The sequence below is a fragment of the Cotesia glomerata genome, linkage group LG6 (genome assembly GCF_020080835.1).
Source record: "Cotesia glomerata isolate CgM1 linkage group LG6, MPM_Cglom_v2.3, whole genome shotgun sequence".
Classification (NCBI taxonomy): domain Eukaryota; kingdom Metazoa; phylum Arthropoda; class Insecta; order Hymenoptera; family Braconidae; genus Cotesia; species Cotesia glomerata.
Genome location: NC_058163.1, coordinates 8,248,034 through 8,257,362, shown reverse-complemented (window position 1 = coordinate 8,257,362; position 9,329 = coordinate 8,248,034).

Sequence of the window (9,329 nt, the reverse complement as noted above, 5' to 3'; positions counted from 1 at the left end):
CAGTTTGTTGAAACGGATAAGTACAAGATTTTCAGTTTTATCAAAGAATAAGTTTTTACAAGACGCGTTACCTAAAGAAATAAGATAATTTACAGTTGAAAACACTAAAAAAAAATTAATAAATAATGTACTTACTAGTACTGTAGTTTTGACTTAACAGAGTCCAAGAATGATGATTGATCGCCGGAACCACTGAAATCTTCATCCAAGCCTTCGGAACTGAACTCGTAAAAGGATTGAAACTATAAAATTTGGTATTTCGATTCTGATAATCAAAACACATGAAGACTACATTGAGTATATATTTCTTCCAAGCTTCCATCAGGAATGGTTGAGAGTTGAGGCATCCATTATTGCTATCTCCACCATCCAAGATTATGAACAATTGATCAAAGTTTCGCCATGTTTCATTAGCAAGAACTTCTTTTATATCTGGCGGTGGTCAATATCATTATTATACACGGAACTGGCGTATTTTGATTCATAGGTACACTATAACTTTCTGATTTGTTGAGCACTGTCACTGAGCCAATCATAATCTTGAGAAGATTATCAGAAAGGTGATTCACTGATGAATCAGTGATTAACATACATGCTCTTACGTAAGATAAATACTATGTAATTAGATTCGTCTGAAAATATTAATCTTCATTATTTAAAATTCTTGCAATTAGGTATAATTGAGTCGGTTAATCCGACTAAAAAAGTTAGCTAAGTTAATTCCGGTATAACTAGAAAAAATCAATTTTTTTCGATAACTATCTCATGACCGAATCAACCGATTTTGACCGGTTTGGCAGAAATTAACGAGATTTTTTAATGTTAATAAGAGCTGATTAGTTTTTGGAATCGATCGGTAAAGCCATTTGAAAGTTATTCCAACAAAACCATATTTCAAAAAATTTTTTTTCGTAGTTTTTTTGAGATTTCTTAAAATCTACCGGTCCGAATCAATCCAAAATGTATTTAAAAGCTAAGTTTGGTCAAGCCCTTTCGAATGGCACCGATCGCAATGAAATCGGTCAAGCTGTTCAAAAGTTATGAGAAGTTTACATACATACTTACATACAAACATACATACATACACACACACACACACACACACACACACACACACACACAGCCGCACGGACATCATCGCGGGAATAGTCAGAACAGCTTTCTAGGACCTCAAAACGTCGACATCTGATGAAAACTCGATTTTCGCAAAACGGGGTAAAACCAATAATTTCTTGGATTTTAAAAAATTTTCAATTTCTTAGCGGGAAGTTAAAAACCAATAAAAAATAGTTTCAAAAAAAAGCTAAAAAACACGCTTTTTATATAAAACTAAGCTAAAAAAAAGAAAATAAATTTGAATTAAGAATAGTGTTAAAAATTTTAATAAATATAAATTAATAATAGGTGTAAATAATTGTAAATAAGAAAAAAATGTTTTATTTTAAAAAAAGCGTGGGGTGCATGGTGTCAATAGTTATAAATATTTAATTGACAGATACGAGAAGAAGGATTATTTTTTCGATAATATCTTAAAAAGCACCCCACGCTTTTTTTAAAATAAAACATTGTTTTCTTATTTATACACGGAAAATAAATTGTGGTAGTGGCAACAGCAACTGTAGTTCCATTTACCGCAGGCTGTAGTATGACCTGAGACAACTCCAAACTGTGGGTAGATTTACTCCAATATTGTAGTTAAGCGTTAACTATAGTAAAAAGTATGATATGGTACAGCATGCGGTATTTGTAACTCCAATTGTAGTTTAATTTACTTAATATGCGGTTAACCAATTGCATAAAAATAAACGGTATATAACCTAAAATTTTTATAGTTTATAATTAAAAATTACTTACTGAGTTATTTATATATAATAAATATGGTAATTATTTACAAGTGGGGTTCATCCATGCTGGGCCATAATATTTTTTTTTTTTTGATCAAATTGATCATTTTTTTTTAATTGTTCATTTTTTTATGTATTTAAAAAAAAATATATATATATTAAAAACATCAAAAAAGATAAAATAGAAACTTTATCCAAAAAAATGAGAGCCAATTTTTTTTCCAACTTTTGATGGCAAAAAAGCTGTCGAAATCTTTATTTTTTTCTCTCACGACATTTTTTATCATATATACGTCGTAAAAACAAACAGAATAAAAAAAATTAGATAATGTTAATGCTTCACCTAGATATGAACAAAAATAGGGTGGACCCTACTTGTACATAATTACCCTAAATATATTTAGGTTTTAAAAAAGTATGAATTTAAAAAATATGACTGTATTTGTTTTTTTTTTTTTTTTTTGGTATTATAAAAATAGAAGGATTTATTCGTATTAAAAAATATTTGTTAATAATTAATAAATCATTTATTAGAGACCAGTTTTTAGTATTAAACAAATATTTCTTAGTATTTAAAATAATTTGTTTGTATTTAATAAATCTAATATTAATTCATTAAATATTAATAAATCTTTTTAAATACAAATAAATATTTGTTAAAGACTAAAAAGTGGTCTCTAATAAATGATTTGTTACATATTAACAAATATTTTTAACTATAAACAAATCCTTCTATCAGTGTTACGTTTAGTATTTTATTTACAGATGATTATTTATGAGATGCTATAATAAACGAGTATACTAACAAGAGACTAACCCCAAATTGGCGAAATAGCGGGAACGGTTCCTTCTGTAGTACTTTCAACTCCCACGTGGAGTATTTGTTATTGCAGTGTGCAGTAGAATTTACCGCAAGATTGGAGTAAATTCAACTTATTGACTTAGTAAAATTTGACGCATATTGAGTAACTGTTATCACTTATATGATATTTGTAACTACAGAAACATTTACTGCAATCTAGTAAATGATACTGCACATTATTTTCCGTGTACTATTACTAGACGACCCGGTGAACTTCGTATCACCTACATATATTTGTGAAAAGTATAGTCAAAATTTAATACAAAATTCTTATTTACATTAAATGCAACATAGTTATACACTTAATCAATTTAAAGCTTTTTGATGGACTACATTTTTTATCTTTTTTTGCGGTGCGTAAATATATAAAGATCATGGTTTTCCGATTCACGAACACAGGACGTATAATTTCCCATGCACGAAACAGGGAAACTCCGATTTGATTCCGCAAATTTTCAACGACTGGCCTGGCGATTTATTTATGATCGTCAGTGCGGTTTGAACGTGAGATAGCTCGTCCCACATCTCATTAACTGGCATGACCTTAGTCAGGTCGTCTTCTCCTTGGTATTTTGAAACAATAACAATAAAAAAGTTCTTACGCGCTGACAAACTGATGATAGATTTTATTAATCGGCTTGAAATTAATAATCAATTGTTTGAAAAATGAATTCATTTTCAACCGTTACATTTCCGCAATCATAAAATCAATTAATTAGTTATGTGATTAGCAAAAATAACATGTATAAAGTTCTTAGTCCGTTGACTGAATAACTACATGTCATGTTAAGTTTTGAAAACCTTACAAAATGACTTTTTCCCCGCTGCCAAAGAGATGATTGTTGTAAGGAAGTTTTTATTAAATGTTATTGAAGTTTAATAGATATGTCCTTAATTTCATGTCTCAAAAAGTCCTAGTTTATGAACAAAAATATTTTTTACATTCTACTCACCACTCTGACACAACCTACATATCAATTGAATTATTACGAAAGAATTTCGTAAGATCCTATTCGAGATGATGTCTACATTGTAAATAAAAGATTCCAACAAAACTTTGAGTCCATAAAAACTATCGATTGGAAATGAGAAATTTTCATGACTAACGCCCCCGCAATCCCTTTTGAGGTTGGAATTTGATAAAATCCACTCTTAGCTGAACTTAACATCATACACGAAGATTCCTATTAAATTTGGAGTCTGTAGAAGTTACAGTTTGAAAATGAAAACTTAACATTCTAACACCCACCCCCGTAATTCTTATTGGGGGTGGGTTGTAAAATCCGCTCTTAGATCATTTCCGCATCACATATGGAAGACTCCACCTAAATTTTCCGTCTGTAGGATCTACAATTTGAAAGTTAAATCCACCCCCGCAACCCCCTGTGGAGCGAGCTATCGTAAAATTCGTTCATAGATTATTTCTATATCTCTTACAAAAGATTCCTACCAAATTTGGGAACTATAGGAGCTATAGTTCAAAAACGGGAATAATTCATTGTTAACGCCCCCGCAATCCCCTTTGAGGGTAGATTTTTTAAAAATTTTTTTACATACAAACCTTCTCCTTACAATTCTGAAGATAACGAAAAAAAATTTAGCTCAATCGGTCCAGCCGTTCTCAAGTGATGCGTGGACATACATGCGGCATTTTATTTTTATTTATATAGATTAATAGATTAATTTATATTTATTAAAATTTTTAATACTATTTGTCATTGGTCTTCGATAAATGTATAAAATTTGAAGGAAATCTGACCGTTAAAAGTGGATCAAAATCGCCCCCAAAGGGGTTGGTTACAAACAAACATATATAGTAATATATACAGGTTAGACTAATAATAAAAAGCGTGTAATAAAAATGTCGCTTTTCAAAAAAACGCAAAATTTTAGTTTAATATTGGAAAAAAAATTGAAATAATAGAAATTCAATTTTTTCATATTTTTTTTTAAAAACTACGTTTCAAGACAAAAAAAATGACTCCATACATCTAAGATTATGATGGATTGATTACGAGTTATGAATTTTCTAAACTTGACATACCACTATTTTTTCGAAATTTTCAAAAATTTATATCTTTAAATCTTATGGGGATTAAGAGCTAAAAATTTACAGGTAAGCGTCTTCTGATACATATAAAAAAATGTCAAAAATTCAGTTAAGGAGGTTCTACGGCAAAAAAAAAACACCAATAAATTGTGGCTATTGGTTTCTATCTCACGCACTATAGTGCTGCCTCTCTTCACCGACTATCGCTCACTTACTTCCACTCACGTAAAATATCGAAAGTCGCTAACTTCAAAAATTTTTTAGAAAAATATGAATATACCGCTCGTTTATGTTATTTTTGATAAAATATACTTGTTATAACTCCAATTAAATATTCTCAGTTTTTCCAAAAAATCCTAAGTATGGTTATTATTCAATAAAATGTTCACTCTAACTACGGTCAGGATAGGGAATACATGTTAGATGTATTTTAATTGCTAATATTTCGAAAATTAGCACTGCAAGAACTATTAAAAAAAATTTATTCGTATAGAAGACACTTAAAAGTACGCGTATTCAAAAATTGAAGAATATTGTAAGAAAAGTGATTTTTCACGGAACCTCCTTAAGGTAGTTGTAGCGTGATAGGCATTTCAACAGAAAATTATGAAACTTTTTTTATTGAAAGACTAGCTGACCCGGTGAACTTCGTATCACCTACAATATATTTTAAAACACCTTCCGAACAGCGATTATCAATCTAAACTCTAATCTACTTCGATAAAGAATAAATACTGGCTGCATGAAGCGCGGTTAGAATTTTGTCAAGTTATTAAATGAAACTCGCTTCTCATTATCGCCTGAAAATCAAGATCCTAAAAAATGAACACTGAATTTATGAAATTTTTTTTTTGTCCATACATACAGAAGATAGACGTTTAACAATTTTAGATCTGTTCATTTCCTTAGCTAAACTTTCGGGTTTTTCAAAAATTTTTTTCTTTCGAAAACATCCCTGAACTATAGCGAGATTAACGCACAGCTATTCATTTTTATCTATATATATAGATAGACTTATATAGGTGACAAATGAAATACTGCTGTGAAGCAGGAAACAATTGATGTAACTTGATATTTTTGATTTCTTAATATTTAGGATTTTTTTTTTCAACTTTTTATTTTTTTTTTTCTAAACCATGCTCTAACTATACCTGATGACGTACAAAATAAAAAAAAAATTATCAAAATCGGTCCAGTCGTTTTTGAGTTTTAGCGAGACTAACGCACAGCTATTCATTTTTATACATGGGGTATTCCATGCCAAAGCGACCACATTTTAACTCGACCCCTTTAGATTTAGCTGAAACTTTATCATTCTTTTCTACCTTTTGAACAACATTTTTGAGAATTTTTTAAAATTTTTTTGTTCAACCCAAAAAAGGTTATGAATTTTTCAAAAAAATGGCTTTTTTGAGCTAGAAGAGCTCAAAAGCATATAAAACCTATCTCTTTGAGCTCGGAGAGCTCAAAACAACACATAAATTGTATTTTTGAGCTCAGAGAGCTCAAAAACAGCATAATTGCGATTTTAAGCGTCCAGATATGGAATTAGCGGGAAGTTGCAAGGATGGCCTTCAGGGTCAACCGTTTTCCTAATTTTTTTTTTATTTAATTGAAAAAAAAATTGTCAAATTTTCTAAAATAAAAAAATTTTTTTTTTTTCAATTAAAAACCGATTATTTTTTATAAAATTGATCATATTTAATTTTTTTTGCGTTTTTTTTCCAAAAGTTCATTCAAAAACAAAAATTTATTAAAAGAAAAAGGTACCCAAAGGTCAATGCCTAAAAAAGTTATGGCTATTTGAAAATAAAAAAGCCATTTTTTTGAAAAATTCATAACTTTTTTTGGGTTGGATAAAAAAATTTGAAAAAATTCTCAAAAATGTCTTTTGAAGGGTAGAAAAGAATCGTAAAGTTTCAGCTAAATCTAAAGGGGTCGGGTTCAAAAGTGGTCGATTTGGTATGGAATACCCCATTGATAGATAGATATAAACATTACAAAAATAAACACGAACAAAACAAAAGTAATGACAAACATTCTTCTTGCGTTTCTTCTTGAGATTTGTGGTTATGTCCGACAAACTAAATAGGTAAATAGTACAACTCTGCAGTATACTTGTACGTATCTTCCTATATATCGAACAATTTTGGTACTCTCTTGCAACCTTTTGTCTCAAGCGTAACAATAGCGATTCCAACACAAAATTAATAATTTTTGATTTTTTTAGCTGAACTTTCGCGTTTTTCAAAAATTTTTAACTTCCCGCTAAGAAAATCGAAAATTTTAAAAAAATCGGAAAGTTATTGTTTTCACCCCGTTTTGAAAAAATCGAGGTTACAACAGATCTCGACGTTTTGAAGCCCTAAGAAGCTTTCCTGACTATTTTTACGATGATGCCCGTACGTCTGTGTGTGTGTGTGTGTGTGTGTGTGTGTGTGTGTGTGTGTGTGTGTGTGTGTGTGTGTGTGTGTGTGTGTGTGTGTGTGTGTGTGTGTGTGTGTGTGTGTGTGTGTGTGTATAAACCTCTTATAACTTCTGAACGGCTTGACCGATTTGATCGCAGTTAATGTCATTCGAAAGGTCTTCGCCAAACTTAGATTTCCTGAAAGTCGGAACCGATTTGGACCAGTAGATTTCGAGAAATCGCAAAAAAAGTGAAAAAAAAATTTGTTTTTTTTTTTCATTTTTTTTAAATATCTCCGAATTGGCTGAACTGATCGACCTCGAAAACTCATTAGCTCTTAACCTTCAAAACCTGCATCTATCACCACGAAAAGCGTCAGAATCGGTTGATGCGTTCGTGAGATATCGTTGTCGAAAAAAATCGAAAAAAGTGTTTTTTTTTGTAATAACTCCGAAATGTTTCATTAGATCAATTTTTATGTTCCGAATTATTTATAGAGCTTAAAAAACTACATCTATCGCTGCCAAATGCGTGAAAATCGATTAATTCATTCAAAAGTTATAGCAGTTTGAAAATTTAAAAATCGTGTTTCATCGAACTTTGATAAGATTTTTGAGCTCAAAGAATTCAAAAGCATAGGAAAACTGTCTCCTTGAGCTCGGAGAGCTCAAAATAACATATAAATTGTATTTTTGAGCTCGAAGAGCTCAAAAACGTCATGAGTGCAATTTTAAGCGCCTAGGTATGGAATTAGCGGGAAGTTGCACGGATGGCCTTCAGGATTAACCGTTTTCCTAATTTTTTTTTAAATCATCCCTTAACTATAGCGAACAAAACAAAAAAAAATTTTTCCATCGGTCCACCCGTTTTTGAGTTTTGGCGAGACTAATGCACAGCAATTTATTTTTATATTTTTTTATTATTCGATGATGATTGATGATAATGACTTTTTTAGCTAAACTGTTGGGTTTTCCAAAAAAATTTTTTTTCTGAATCATCTCTGAACTACAGCAAACAAAACAAAAGAAACAATTTTGAAAATCAGTCCAGCCTTTTTTGAGTTTTAGTGAGACGAACGCACAGCAATTAACTTTTTTTTTTTTTATTTTTTTAGCTGAACTTTCGAGTTTTTCAAAAATTTTTATTTTTCTAAACCATCTCTGAACTATAGCGAACAAAACGAAAAAAGAATTTTGAAAATCAGTCCAGCCGTTTTTGAGTTTTAGCGAGACTAACGCACAGCAATTTATTTTTATATATATAGATATATATATACGATATAATCGGCATTGTCTCTTCTCTAACTCCCGTAATTATATACGGATCTCAATGAAACGTAACATACTTATTTTTAGAACGATTTCCGAGGTTAAGTTCTAAGATGAGCCAAATTTGTCGATTAGTTTAAAAAAGAGAGCAATTCAAAAATTTTAAAAACTCGCAAAAAATTTCGCTTTTACTTTATTTCCGTGCAATAACAATAAAAAGCGACATCCTATTGGATTTCTGTAGATTGCATTTGAAAGCTTATTTAATAAGCTTTAATTTGTCTACTTATTTATTTTTCCAAATTGAATAGTTCAAGAATAATAGCAATTCAAAAATTTTCAAAAATCGCAAAAATTTTCAATTTTTCCGTATTTCCGTGCAATTACAATTGAACTCGATATCTTATCAAAATTATATAAATAGCATCTGAAAGCTTATTAAATAAGCTTTAATTTGTGTACCTTATTATCAGTCTAGGCCAAAAATTACCTACTTTCTCAGACAGATTTAATGAAATTTTACTTTTGCATTCGTTTTGACGTCATTGTTGTTTAATGTAACAGAAGTTTATTTTTTTTTCGTATGCAACTCTAGTAGTATTTTTTTTATTCATCATGAAATCTACTTCCATTTCGGCTGCCGAATGGCCTTTTTTTTTATTTACACATGCAAAATCTTTTATTTAATTTTTTTATAAAATTATTTCATCGTCATTTAAATAAAAAAAAAAAAAAAAAGTAGAATATCTGGCAATTTCAATGCTATTTAGAACGAGAGCAAACATTAATCGATGTTTAATAATTATTTGACGATTTTACGAGTCAATGATTAAAAAAAATTTTTTTACTGATATTTGTAGGCATCAATAAAATATCTGTATCACTGTTTTATTATACT